At 36.0% G+C, this 16,053-nt stretch overlaps 1 long non-coding RNA gene across 1 annotated transcript; it reads right to left on the reverse strand.

Moving 5' to 3' along the window:
* Positions 1-7,975: 7,975 nt before the first annotated feature.
* Positions 7,976-15,963, reverse strand: LOC145662776 (uncharacterized). The gene is made up of 3 exons (XR_014127103.1): positions 15,835-15,963; positions 10,139-10,243; positions 7,976-8,252 (listed from the first exon to the last, which is right to left on the reverse strand). It is a non-coding gene; the product is annotated as an uncharacterized LOC145662776 (long non-coding RNA).
* Between the last annotated feature and the right edge of the window lie 90 nt (positions 15,964-16,053).

The raw sequence follows: 16,053 nt of genomic DNA on the forward strand, positions 1-16,053 counted from the left end.
TGTTTCTTAGCTGATTTGAAGTAGAATTGGGACGCTGAATCCAAATATGGCGTTAGTTTTCCCCTAACAGCTTTAGTTTTTGAGATATAGGAATTACAAGACTGACCTGCTACAACGTTGAAAATTGCATAGGTGCTGTTTTACTGTAAGTGAAAAGAAAACTATGACATTTAAATCTGTTATTTGGAACACTTTGAAAATAATGAAAACCATATAAACACAAACATCAAGTACATAATAACTCTGTAACTACATTTTATAATAGTTTTTATGAATAAAAAATCAAATAATTTGTTCAAAACGATCTATTCAACACTTCGGAAGCTTCGTTTTCGTGACATCCTTGAATGTTTCTTTGCACAGTCTCTTTTTAGGTTCCAGCAGTAATCTGCCATCATATGGGCATCCCATCTTCCTTGGTAGCGGTCCTCCATTGTTTTAATATCTTGGTGAAATCTTTCACCTTGTTCTTCACTCAGACTGCCTACGTTGTCTGGGAAACGGTCCAAATGGCTGTGCAGGTAATGAATTTTGATACTCATATTACTTCCAAGTTTTTGGAATGCATTAAGCATCTGGTTCACTAGCTCAACATAGTTATCAGCTTTATTATTGCCAAGGAAATTCTTGATAACTTCTACAAATGAGGTCCAAGCTCTACGTTCAGTCTCATTCATGGACTCCACGAAAGCCGGATCTTTCATGAGTTGTCTTATTTGGGGACCATCAAATATTCCAGCTTTTAATTTTTCTGTGCTGATCTGAGGTAGCTTGTTTCCCATGTAAGCAAAGCACGGCCCGTCCTTATTTAGCGCCTTTACAAACTGCTTCATCAAACCGAGCTTGAGATGTAGAGGTGGCAAAATGATTTTGTCACACTCAACAATAGGCATGTTAATAATATTTTTCTTACCAACAACCATGTCGTCTCTCTGCGGCCACTCTTTTTTTGACCAATGGTTTGCTTTGTCTCTGCTATCCCACAGACATAGAAAACAAGGATATTTTGTGTAGCCACTTTGCTGTCCAAGAAGAAAGTTCACCATCTTTAAATCCACACAAATCACCCACTGATGGTCCTGATATTTAATTTTTTCCATAACCAAAGCAATTGCTTCATATTCTTCTTTCAGTCGTGTTGAATGAGCGATTGGAATTGAGCCATATTTATTGCCATTGTGTAGAAGGACGCATTTTAAACTTCGCTTGGAGCTATCAATAAACAGGCGCCAATCATCTGGATTGTATTCTGGAAGACCCATGTGTTCTAGGAGACCTCTAACATCGTGACAGAATACGAGATTTGTGTCTTCAGTGAAAAATGGTAAAAACTCCTTTTCCCTTGTTCGGTAGAATGTGATTTTAGTTCCTTTTCTCCTTCAATCTGGAAGCAAGTAATTCAGACGATTCTTTTGAAAGATTAAGGTCCCTAACTAGATCATTTAGCTCATCTTGATTAAACTGTTGAGGAATTGTTGACATTCCCTCATAATCACTGTCACTTCCATCATCCATGTCACAAGAATGTTCACTACGTTCGTTTTCAGTCTCACAAAGCTCTGGCAAGTGGTGAAACGTTGGGATTGGTATTTCATCGGAATGAACAACTGGACGTCTTGCTGAAGGCAGATCAGGATATGTCCACTTGTTCCGGTTATTTCTATTCATACCCGTAACATTTACCAGGCAGAAATAACAGTCATCAACATGGTTTGTGGGTTCCCTCCAAACCATTGGAACACCAAACTTAAGACTTTTTCTTTTTCCAGTTGTCCACTGTCGCAAGTGTTCAGTACACATTTTACACACAATATGTGGAGCCCACGTTTTATCTTGGTCCCCTAGGCGTACACCAAAATATGCATGATATGCTTTTTTTACAAAGTCACTGATATGTTTTCTATTGTCTTTAAATGTGTACTCACCACATATGTAGCAAAACACATCAAGATGGTTAACACAACTTCTTCGACTTGAACTCATTTTATGTTCAGGCCACTAACACGGATGTTAAATATAAAGCCTTAGTATACGCGATACAAGTTATGATTTCAGAACAAAACTCACATGTTCCAACATGTCACTCCACCTGCAAGACAACAACTACGATCCACTAGCCAAGTAGAATACCAATGCAATCTAGTGGACGTTCCTGGAACTACTATATGACTAGTTTCCGTTTAGTACCGACAGATAGCAGCACTAATGAGAAAAGAGCGCCGTTCTTCCAAATAGAAATCTCTATAGAGCACAGTAGGATTTATTTGAGTTGCAGAGTTTATAAGATCATATTCAAACTTGTTATTACGAGAATATTTGTATTTCTTTTGCTTATTTTGTATACTATTGCAAGAAGCATGCAGAAATAGTGGTTACATCATTTATAATTTACATATTTATTTTGGATTGTAATATTTCTTCCACATACATTGTAACGTAAATAACACTACTGGTACAGTAGCCTGTATCTACCAAAGTAGAGCTGATAGAAAAAAACTGCTTACATTATTGGATTCAGCGCCCCACACATAGTTAAAATCAGCTCTAAAATTTTAGGCACCAAGAAAAAAATTTTTTCTGTAGGCCTGTGTAATCAGTTGTTTTTGTGCCGCGAAAAACGAGGTCAGCTCCAGGAATTTGCCCACTCTCAGTCATGGTATGAATCACACTATTACTCCCCCTTTTTTTTCAGAGATGCCTTGACGCCTAAGGACAAACCCTCTCTCCAGCTTCACTGCCTGGTTTCGAAAATATGAATAAACGTTTAATAACATGATTTTTTCACCAGTAGAAAGAGGTTTCCCTTCTTTCTTTGCTTCTTATAACAATGTGGGAATTTTTAGCCACTGTCTCCAAAAATACCACTATAGCAGTTAAACACAAAATTAACTACTAACAGCACTAACAATAACACAGATAACACGGAATAACTATAACAAGAAAATAACAAAATAAAACAAAACAGAAGAAATTTGCACAACAAAATTCACTGAACTATCACAGAACACAATGAATCAAAACTGTCATCCCGCTTCCGCCAACGTGGCAACAACTGAGCTCATGTTGCCAAACTTACCTTATCGTAAGAAGTTTAACTGATAAAGAATGAGTTTGCATACCTCTATTATTATTCTAACAGTCAGTCTTACTTTCTTCGTGTATCTACTGCAAAAGTAGCTCCATTTTAAAAAAGTTTTTCGATACACTAATATTTGAGTGAGAGTAAATCTGACAATCTTACTTGTGTCATGCTTCTGCTGTTGTTGTCGGCTACCGTTAGGGTTGCAAGCACTTATATTAATATGCTAGATGAACTTACCAGCTACGCTGGACACACGAACAATTATAAACTGCCGCGCAAGTCAACGCTGAAGTTTAATTTGTTTTTACCGCAATCTTCAAAAACATTTTAAATTCTGTCCCTAACCGAATTCACCAAAACTGTTTTTGGTCTTAAACCGGCTCGTTTTTCTACTAAAAAACGGTTCGGTTTTCTATTAAAATCGGCATCAGTTACAAACGCAACAGTTTTTAAATTCGAAAGAATTTTCTCTGAAAATCGGAATTTTCATAATCTTCCCAGTTTTTGAAAAAATCTGTCGGTTTTTTTAAAAACCGTTATTTCTTTACGCACCAGTAGTATGGAATACCACACAGGATAGTGGGTGGTCCGGAACCCTCCCCCGCAAAAGTTGTTTTAGGCTTCATTTTTTACAAATTTATATTCCCCCACCGCTTCAATGACTTGTTCAAGCGAATTTAGTTTTGCTTAAATACTTTCAATAGAGAAAGGGCAAGCGCATTTAAACAGGTTCTACATCGTAAATAACAATAAAATACATAAAAAATACAGTGCACTGAAAATAAGAATAGCATAGGCTATTAACTTTGACAGTTTTAAAATTGGCTACCTATAACTTTGACAAAAATAATAATGCAGGAATAAAAAAAAAAAACTTTTAGGGGTGTATAGCCCCGGATCGTCCTCCCTGGCCACACTACTGCTACAAAAGTTAACATAGATTAACTTTGTTACCTTTCGTAAACCTTTCGTGATGAGGAGGGAATCTCATAATTTGTGGATGAAATTAAGAAAACTCAGGGCATAAATAAATTTACAAAACAATCCGAATAAATTTTGAGATAAGACGAGAACTAATCCTTCGATAATTGACACGAGAAGTAAGTCTTCCATGATCAAGACGAGACGAGAAAACCTAATTTCTCGTCTCGTGAGCAACACTATTTGCACAAATTGGAGATTGTCACTATTCATCTAGCGACCACGAAAACTATGAGTTCTACACTAATCTTAATGAGTTTGGACATTTTAATTTTCATCCCCACCATGTGGATGGGGCTAAGCTTAGACTTGAACAGCTTCGGGAGAGTTACTATTTATCTCAGTGACCCCTAAACTATGAATTCGACACTAATATCAATCGTTTCCGATTATTTTTACATATCAACCCACTACCAACTCGTAATATACTAAAAGCGCGACCTCCCACTAAAAAGGGAGTCAATACGTACGCCAGGAACTTTTTCTTACAGGGATGTTCAAAATAAAAGGGGGTGTATTCACAAAGCAATATATTCTGTAACTCAACTATTAGTGATAACTGGTTTAATGGTCTCTTCCCTTTCAACCTTCATTTATACGTATCAATTTTCCTTAAAAAAAAAAGAAAAAAAAAGAAAAGCTTAATTATTTCTCGGAAGGAACTGCGGCGCCCAAAAGAGAAGGATTAAGCTCTATTTTGTTGATTGTCTTGATCGAAACTCCGAAACAATGAAATCATGTGCTTTACAAAACCAGTCATGAGCATGTGTTTACTTCATATTTTGAAAGGAAAGAAATTAGCAAACCTTTTTTTTTAATTGATGCAATAAACATACAACACTGATTGATGGAATTGGATTTGAAGAAAGAATTGGATTCCTTTTCTATCCAGGGGGGTGTGTAAAAAATATGAATGTTAGAAGGGTTTAGAATCTGAAGGGAATTCTCAAAAACGCTAAAATTCCTGGGCTGTCTGCTTATTTTTAAAAAATGTCAAATTTCAGCTTTCTAAGTTGAGCGGCTAGTGAGATACTTAATTTTTTTTGCAAAAATTCGGACTCCTCCCCACTCCTCCTTGGTATGCTATTATAATTAATGTGATATGATAACATCTTAATTGGCATTGGGGTCTAATATAAACCGAAAATCTTTTTATTCTGCTTTGCCGTTTGGCCATACATAAAATTGGATTACACACGCTATTAAGTTATTTTAAGTAAAGATATAAATAACTACATAAAGTGACTTGTGTTGTTCACTTCCCACTTGTTCTACGAATAGAGGCAACCGTAAGGTCTGTAACCTTGTTGTATGAGACTATATGCACATGTATAAAGGGACAATAGTCTTTCATCCTTTCTGACAGAAAAGTGCACTTTTTGCTACTGGCTACACTGGTTTGACGCGTTTGACGTATTTCCGTTTTATATTCTTCCTAGGGTGAAACAAAGATTAGCTGTTTGTGTTCAGCGTCTCTATGAAATACTTTGTGCTATATTGCAGAAAAGATTTCCCATCTAAAGCTGTTTAATAATAAAAGAAAAATACTTCTTTCATTCTAAGTAACCTTAATAAAAGAACTCCCCCAAACGTTTTGAATTGTAAATAATCCTAATAAAAACAACTAGTCCTAATTAATCTTGAGTGCGCCATATTACTGTTTATTTTAGGCTTATAAATATTTTTATAGCTTGTATTGTTTGATAACAATGGCCAGTTCAAGTTTCTCATGTATTATTTGTGGGGATGAATTGGAAGGAGATACCGTAAAGCGGCCCATACACGTACACAGTTGCATGACCAACATGCATGAAAGATTTGTTTCATCATGCATGTTGGAAGAATTTTTTGCCCACACACGTACCAACATGCTGTCCAACTTACTAGTGGTTTGAGAAATGTGGAGGACCAGGAAGAGTCGAATGGCAAGACAATATGATTGCTATTAACAAGTAGTAACCATCGAGGTCTGTTAATTCTACATGTCAGTACACAGGAATAAGTGTGAAAACGTAGTTGGAATAATGATTTTCTCTCTCTCGCTTATAGGTTGCTTCTGTGTTCCTTCCTGATACGACAAAAATGAAAGTTCATCGTAGTACCACAGGGGTGTAGCTACGGGGAACCCATCAGGGCTAGTCCCCCAAAAAATGATTCAATAAATGACCAGCTTTTAAAACATCATTGCAAGATTACCTCGCTTCAGACATTTAAAACTAACTAAGTTTACAATAATTAATAATTTACGGTAAATTATTTATCTATCGAAAAATAGTACGGTACCTCTTCCGTGTACGGAATAACCAAATGTACAACCTTGCTACCACGTATGCTACAACCGATTGATCTAGTGCTCCTGTGCGGATCATGTCCAAATTGGATTGAGAAGGTTTCGATAATGGAACTATATTATTATACACCATTTATAATATTTTGTGAGTGTGATTCTTCTTTAGATTTGTGTCAATATAAACTACATAAACAAATGAACTTCGATATTTTTTTAAACAGCAGATTACACAATTTACTGTGATTTATATTTGACAGTTTGAAGACACACATTTTAACAAAGTACTATAAATACTGCTACAAAACAATGGCACTAACCCACACAGCACACCGACGTCCAATGCATATCCATTTAACGTCCGGGCAAGGATTTACGGGATTTCCAGTGGACGTGTGGTTTTGGTCCATACAACGTCTAGTGGATGTACACGGGAGAGTACAGGTGGCACAGTTGCCGTGCATCTACTGGACGTCCAGAACGTACATATTATGACCATTTCTGGTACCAAAACGAACTAATTATGGACGTACAGACGCCCAATGGACGTGTTCTTTTGGTCCATACGACGTCCACTCGATATACACAAGATGTTACTTTGGGACAGTTGCCATGCATCTCCTGGACGTCCATTCGGAGCTAAAATGGACCTATTATGGACTTCAAACTGATGTAGAGGATGTCCATATGTGGATATCATGGGAACCTGAACGTACAAATTGTGACTATTTTTGGTTCCTACACGGACCAATTATGGCCTTTCACTGAATGTTCTAAAGGACTGCCACAGAAGGATTATTCACTTAAAGCCCGATACAGAAGCCATACTAGCTGGAATCAATCTATTTCTAACATAGGTTAAATTTTACCATATCAAAGTGACATTTAAATAAGCCATCTTCCATCAATTTTTACTATCAGTCAACAAATACACACGTCAACATTTATACTATAAAGTTTTATGAGCAAACAAAAAAACAATGAGAAATATTTTTAATACGTTTAATATTTCGTACCTTTCCAGTCACAATTCTTGTTCTGTGTTCCACGAAAATAATTGGTTTTCGATTTTTATCTACTGAAAGGTCAAACTATTTGAAGATTCGGTATCAATAGCAAATCTAGTTCCAATTTTACATGAATTAATTCTTCCTTATAATAATGCATCCTTATCTCCCGAAAATGAGAACTCAAAATATAATTAATAAAGTAAAGTATTCTGCCCATACGCTTCAGTTAATACAATTTGTTGATTAAAAAAGCTTCAAACCTGCATCCTCTTCCAATCTTTGTAGATGCATAGAAAGATATCACAAACCAAAACCTCCCTCGATTCACTCTAAAGTTTCAAATTCATTTGGAAATATCAGTTCTCCCTTTCCCTTAGTATTGAGAACAGACAAGACAGCTACGCTTCACTTCTCATATTGAAACAAATGATGACCAAAACTTTTGAACACAACCCCCCCCCCCCTTTTTTTTTTTTTTTTTGCATATTATCATACTCATAGGAGAAACATTAACTTCAATCAAAACATGCCATCCATTAATGGCCGAGAACGTTACAAATTATTGAACCTATATACATTAAAGAGTAAGAAAGGCGTAACATAGAAAGAAACGAATAACATAACAATATACTTTATTGGATTACCTCTAATTACATATACTGCTCCACAATATTTGTCTTTTTAATATATTGAATAAGATTGTAATACGATTTTCTTTCGCATCTCAATGATATTAAAAGTTTCGTATACATGTTTTATTCTTGATTATGAAATGTATTATAAACGCATAATATTGTTACTAAAATAAATATTTTTTAAAAGCAAGTGAATTTTAATCTTCTCGCTGATATATCATGAGATTCTTTCTTCGTGCGCTCCATTTCTCTTTTTTCTGAAATTAAGTAAATGGGAAAATTAATTCTAGGTATAATCAACATCACACCAATCAAAATTAAAATCAGATTATGAGGTTGCTGTTAAGTAAGGTTCTTTATGTTTAACTTTAAAGAGTAAAAATTACATGACGGATTCAACTTGGGACCTTTTGGCTTTAAACTATACAAACGGGACTCAAAGGTATACAAAGTTACAATTACAAATTCCAAATTGAACTACAAATTACAAAAATGAGCTCATTCGTGGCTAAGCGGTTTGCATACGCGCCTTTGGCGTGGGAGACCCGGGTTCGATTCCCGGCGGGAGCCCACGTGGTTCGGATTCCACGTTAATCAGTAGGTCCACGTCTCATATAGCCTCGCTGCTGAAACGGACGTTAAACTAAAAATAAATTAATCAATACAAATTACAAAATGTATTATTAGCGGCAGTTTCAAGTTTCTGAAAATCTACTTTATTTCTTGCAGCCTTGGGCCACAAAATGTATTTCCTTTTCATACTTTATTCTGTTCAAGCACAATACAATGAATCTCAAATTTCAAGTTTAACTCCCAAAAGTCGTTCCATCTAAGAAACAGGCTTTCTCATTCCATTGTAAGATCGAAGAATGTTAAAGGTTTTCCGATTTTCTAAAATATCGGAAAAAATATATACTGTAAGTACGAATATATCCCCACCTTTCCGAAATAATATATATACAGGAGACGGCAGTGCGAAGCTCAACAGTGACGTTCTGTTTCCAAAGCTTAACCCTTTTAGGCTTTATGGTAACTTCTGTTACCACGGCGTAGTATCGTATTTGATCGCTTATTTAGGTTCTATAACAAATATTTAAGCCGTTTTTTGTTATTGGTCAAGTCTAGGATGGACCAAAGAACACCCCAGATGCGTTTTGAAACCGGATGGTGAACTTGGCGACACCAAGTGGGGGCGGAGGGGCGTGAAATTTTTCATAAAACAAATTTCAGAAAATTTTCACGCCTTTAATTTTCAAGATATCAGATTGAAACTTTGCATACTGATTGCGTGCACCATTAGGTATTTCTTATTCTTTTTGAGATCCCTATGTGAAACCAGGTCGGGTACGAGGGTCTCAAGTGTTTTTTGGAGGGATCCGAAGCGGTGAGTTTTTCTGAAAAATTTCCGATTGTCTCGATTGTTCCGGTTGATGTGTACGATACGGACATGTAGTGGTACTGTTAGAAAGAGCTCGTTGTACTGAAGAAAATGACGTTTGAACCATGACTGTACCCAGGTCCGGGCCAGAAGGGCGCAAAAATTTCGATTTCTTTTTTCCAAAAAATCTCCCAGTTTTTTTTCCGTTTCTAGTGTATAATACGGACAAGCGAATAATACCATTGCAAAGTATCCTCTATCCTTAAGAAACAAGGTATGAACCTTGATCCTACGACAGATATTAAGGAAGCAATAGTTGTTTGAGTGAAAGTCTCAGGTTAACTCAAAAAATGGAAATCCTAAAAGGTTTAAACATTTCTATGTATTTATTTATAGTTTCGTATCTTAATCTACTACTTATGTAGCATGAATACAAATGAATATCAAGCTGTTCGGTGAAACTATCATTTTTGTTTTCAAAAGTTTTGTTGAACACTGAGTAAACACCCTGATATTTTTTAAAAATTAAATTAAACGGGTAACTAAGCAAGTATACTATTACTTCAATACAACACAGCTTCTTGGTATCGTAGAGTTTGTTGCCAGAGTACATTAAACTTCAGTTTCTATTCTGTACGTTATCTTGTTCGTCTACCTTATGTTCTACGCAATCCATTAAAACAACCGTAATATCATTTTACTACTTTGGAAATTTGTTGAATTTTATAACTTAAAACTATACTTGCTCAATAAATCATAACTAACCTTTGTTCTCTTCCCTCCTGTCTCTCCTTCGTTCGTCGCAGCCGCTTCTGAATTATCGTCTCCACTTTTTCTCTGTAACTGTCCCGCAAGCTTTTTCTACGGATTCTGTGGAAAGAAGAATAAGTGTTATACTTGAGTCTGTGTGTATTATTTTGACATTCTAACATCTGCAAATCTATGAGATCTAAACTAGTTATAACCAGAAAATGTAAAAACAGCAACTAAAGAATTTTGCAGCAATTAACGTAATCATGCCTGTTTGCCTCTAACCAGGGCCGTAACGTGTGGGGGCAAGGAGGGCAACTGACCCTCCAGGGAAGCTTCCCGCCGTTCGAGAGGGGCTACTTTAAGACAATTTTTTATTCCATATACTGTAATACATGTAATTATAAATGAAGCATCAAACAGGTTCACTACATTACATACACAAAATAGCACACAACAGGTAGATAAAACAAAAATGTGTCGTGGGCCCACTTCAGTAAAAAATGTCTATATTATTAAGTGCCCCAGAAATCTTTATTCTTATGGCTTTGACATTTGTAAATATTGTCCCTTTAGTTAATTTGTCATGTACGGAATGGGCCCTGCAGAGAGCTGGAGGGCCCACAAAGAGTAAGAGAAAGATGGGAAGACGAGGTCTATTTTCGAATTTTGTGGGGAATCCAAAACAATCTTTTGGAGGGGGCTCAAATATTAATGCTTTCCCCCCCAAAAAATATAAGTTACGGCGCTGCCTCTAACTTTAATTTAGAGCAAGACATGATATATTATGTGTAATTGAAAGGAAAAATGTTATAAGGTAGATACTTGTAATCGACTTCAAAAATGTTATCTATCTAACATTGAGCCCATTTACTACGAAAATATATTTATCGCACATTAAATGTGCAACATAAAAATTGTACTATTTTTTTAAAAAAAGGAGATAAACATATTTGAGTCATTGCACGTCAAATTATTACACTACAGCCCATTTTCAACCCGACCCTTTTCTTTCAAGTAAATTTTATTTCCGTGTTATCCTGGATAAAAAATTCATTAACTGTCTTAGAAGAAATTATGAAATCAATTACAATTTTATCTACGTCCATTATAGCTTACAATTTAGCCTTTAAATATTAAGACTAAAACCAAATCTTTAAATATTAAGATTAAAACCAAATTGATGATGCAATATTTTTGACAATTTTTTATATTTCAGACGCGTGTCTCTGGTAACATGCTACACGTATGAACCTAACACTGCATTTCTACTAGGACAGTACCGCAAATGCCATTTAATTCTGGAGATGGTGTGCTATGGACTTACAAAACTTACAACAATTTGTTGACTTAAACCGAAACAATTAGACATAGACCCCAAAAACGTATGGTCCTCTCAATACAGACCGATTATACCATCCTCAAACCAGCTATAAGTCTGTGACCAAGCAGAGATACGAAGGAGGACCACCGTTAGAAAGTTCCCCCTTAGTAACTGCGTCTTAGTTATTTCGTCTCCGCTAGACGACCTTCAGAATTGGAATTTACAAAAAATTCTATTCGTTACCACCAAAAGTTGGTTAAAAAGCAAAGATAATAGAAAGGAAAATAAAAAAAATCCAGTTTAAGAAAATTTAAATAATAGAAATTACTCTAATCAAAAGGTGAACTAAGTAAATAGGAATAAATTACATGTCCGGAGGAAAGCTTAAAATTAAATCGGATAGTTATTAGTACAAGTCCATCGGTGATGGAAAATAACGTTAAACTTTCTTACTGTGAGCTCACACACATGTCCCTCCACATCACACCTCTGCCCCGAAGGAACCATGACAAACGCCATGAAGTATACAAGGAGATGAAAATTTTCTCTCACACGAAAACAAAGTAGGAAAAAAGTACTTAATTCGAATGAAAATAAAGTACAACAAAAAAACTGGAAAATACCGAAATAATGAAAAAAAAACAAACATAGGATGTGTTAACCTGTATTACTTTTTCCTTACTAAATCTTCCTCGTTATTGGAAATACTGTAAATATATAATATAATAACGTTACTAAATAATATATGGACGTATTTATGAAGTTTCGCAAGATATCAATACGCATAGATGTCATTACACTATTCGTCTTCACTTACACACCGAATTGCTACTAATTTCCACTCAACCTCATCTGGTCGATATACCTTTTACGCCGAAACTTGAAAACTGAAAATTTCTATAGTTACATTGTACGTGTTAATCCAACCCCGATATTCGAAGAAAAGACGCTTCTATATCTCCTACTCCCAGCTTCTACAAATCTGAGAGCTAAAATCTTTAACCAATGACATTTCTTCTATCCACCTGTGGCAGATGTGACGAAGAAAAAATATCACTGCTAGCATTTACTAGTAATTATTTCAACTTAATAAATATAAAGGATACTGTAAATAATAAACTTTACTATTATGATCCCCAAAAACAAACAAAAAAAAATGATGCTATAGACCTTTTACGTTTATTTATTAACTGACATTTCTGTTTCTTGGCAAAGCGCTGATACTTAAATACACGATAAAAAATCTATACGGAAAAGGGGGAGGGTATGAAAGGAGTTTCTCTCTAATCATTGTAACGATAAGTTACACACTGAAGTATTGAAATGCGGGAGCGTTTCAGGCAGAACAGAGAAAAAATAACTCAGGGGAAAAAATAAATAAATAAAAAAAATTAAAATAAAATAAAAAAACAAGTACATAGAAATACACAATTTGACGACTACTTTCATCTGAGTGTCTATGATCCAGCATCTTCAGTTTTTATTGTGCAGTATTTTCAGTACTTATATTACAATATCTGCAGATATGTTTAAGTAGATAAACACTGCATCTAAAAGTTTTTAGTATATCGTATTGTGAAAGCGTATCTTCACTATAAAATAATGCCTTCAGTTGACTTGAAGAATTCTCACTTTACGAAACGATGGCTCAGTGGTAGAGCGTTCACCTCTGGTGCATATGGCCCCGGGTTCAAACCCTGTTCCCGCCAAGTGAACTTTGTGGTGGACAAACACCATGTGCGTGGGTTTCCTCGGGGTTCTCCCATTTCCTCCCACTTTCTTCATTCCACCATTTAATTCATTTCTCATCATCACCACCGTCTCATTTAGCGTAACAGGTATAACCGTGGGACGTAAAACTCAAAAATATAATTTTCATTCATTTACGAAACGACGGAGCATAAGTGATTAGAAGGGGGAAGGGGTAGCAGGTGAAGAGAAGAAAGGTAAAAGAAGGAAAAGAGGTGGACTCAAGGAACTTGTGCTATCGTCGATTGGGGCGAGAGGAAGGTTTCATCTTTAAATTATTTCTTTTTTACTTTTCTTCTCCTTATTTAAATCTAACGATACACATTACTGGGTTGTGCTGTATGAGACTAAGCACCGCTTGGCGAATACATGTTCACCCCATTCCTCTGAGCAGACGAGAAATTATGCGAGAAGAGCGTTTAAGCGATAACTAGAAGTGTAAAATGTCCAAGAGCTCTCATTATACTCTGAAACAAACTAGGCCTAACCTAACCTGATGTAAATGTACATAATAATGGAGCTGTTATCTACATTCTTCCCAGAACATTTCATATAGCATCAACATATTCAAGCGGCAGGGGTGCAGAACACTGACTCGCCTCCCATTCAATTGTAATAAAACAAGAAAGTAATGTGTCCTACGGGGCTCTAACAACCCGCCTTTATCCGCTATCGCTCGCTATGTGAATTGAGGGGTTCATCCAAACAAACGATTCCACCAAATAGAAAATTTATGGGTAAAATATGATGGGAAACACATTTCGTGAAGGAATGAAAGTGTGAATATGAGTAATTACTGTCAGTACACACCATATTAAAATGAATTCGAGTGATAGTGGAAGTATTTTATGTGTATATGTGTTTTTCCACTATCCTCGTTTAGCGTATAACTCTCGTAGCTGAGACGCCCGCTCCCTACGGACGTACGCCCTCCCTGCCGCGCCCCAGCCTTGATTCGGGAATATAGCATTCGTGCTTTTTATTGGTCACCTAGCACAAGTTGGTACATCATCATGCACTGTAGGCTTTATGCCACATACCCGTAATTTTTTTTATTAGGCTCAGGCCAGTCTTTCAGAACCGGTATCCGCAATGTCGTTGCTGTTGAGTTTAACGTCCCGTTCATCAGTAAGGCTATATAAGACGTAAACTTACTGATTAACGTGGAATCCGAACCACCTGAGCTCTCGCCGGTAATCGAACTCGGGTCTCGCACGCCAACTGCTTAGCCACGGAGGAACTCACATCCGCAATGTATTTATACTTATGGTATTACTGCTGTATTGCCAGAATACGAAAATAAGAAACGGAATATTGTTTAGATTCTCACCCAAAATTATGATATTGGCCCTTTGATAATGATTATTGTTCGAAATACGATGTGAACGTATGGCATAAAAGCTAGTCCATAAAACACTAATTTGTGCTAATTTGTGTGTGACGTATTTGTAAAAAGCACGAATGCCATCTAACCGAGTCAAAACAGGAGAGCAGAAACAGCGTCCGTAGGGAGCAGGCGCGTCAGCGGCGATAAGTATACGCATAAACGAGGATGGTGGAAAAACAATTTCATCAAACAATTCATTTCATAAAATGCACGCCTTATGTGTTGCACAGCTTTGGGGGAGGTATTACATGCAATCCAAAAAAGTACCAAAATGTACTAAATTAGATTATACTCGATTAAGTTTGGTTAAATGTTCCTCTTCTTTTCTGTAGCTTCAATTTGTTTACACTAGTCACAATAAACTTTTTGCCTGTTTAGTAGACCATGCCTTTCACACAATTTCGACAACTGACACTCATTTTTGTATAACTTCATAAAACTCAATCACGATATGACACAACCTTGTCATTTACGCACTGCCTTTCCCAAAAATCATAACAAATATACCGCCAAATAGTCCCTTCCGCCCCCCATATATATAGTGTAGCTTACAATCAAAAATAACTAACGACAAGTATTTTGGTAACTATCACCCTCAACTTACTTTTACTCACGAACCAAAAGAAACTCTCCAATTTATCTGGTAAATTTTCTAAAATTGGTCCGGCGATACAGTAGTTAACCCATACTGAGCCCTCCTGAAGTCAATCTGCAAGTAGTAATGGAGCTCCTCATTTTGTGCATGCTGGGCTAAAAGAAATACAAAACTCTAATCTAACCTGGGAATGTAAGAAATCTGTCAAAATTTGGTAGAACCGTCTTCTCGAGTAATGTCGAATTGAGTCCTGAGCTTTGGTACAGAAGGAACGAACCTCACTAGTATCTTATATGAGGGTGTTATTAAACCCTTCACCATCTGAATTCACTGATATATATATATATATATATATATATATATATATATATATATATATATATATATATATATATATATATATATATATATTACCAATTCCCATGTGCCCATCTACGTTACCCCAGCCTATTATAATACACCCGAATATAAGATTTGAAATGGCATGTCGACGTAATAGTGAAGCTATCCACGTCTTGAATTGTTCCTTCTTAATTAAGAATTGATTTATAATTGATAATGAGTTACTTTTGTCCACATACAAAAAAGCTTTCAGTTGTATAATAAATGGTGCACTGGAATAAATCTATATAAACAAATCACCCATCATATCTTACCTTTTTCGCAGTTCCTATTCTCTCTTCCTTCTTCACTCCAACATAGAACTAAAAGTATTAATATTACTGAAATCTCTACGCTTCTAATCAACCACTCAATTCAAACCGGCTGAGAGAGCACTGTGCAAGGATCTGCGCATGTGCCGTCACTAACAATTGAATGTTGTTTTCCGTACGCCCCTTTTTTTATCCAGATCATGTAGGTCCGTGGACGTTTCA

The sequence above is a fragment of the Thermobia domestica genome, chromosome 10 (genome assembly GCF_964235325.1).
Source record: "Thermobia domestica chromosome 10, izTheDome1.hap1.1, whole genome shotgun sequence".
Taxonomy (NCBI): domain Eukaryota; kingdom Metazoa; phylum Arthropoda; class Insecta; order Zygentoma; family Lepismatidae; genus Thermobia; species Thermobia domestica.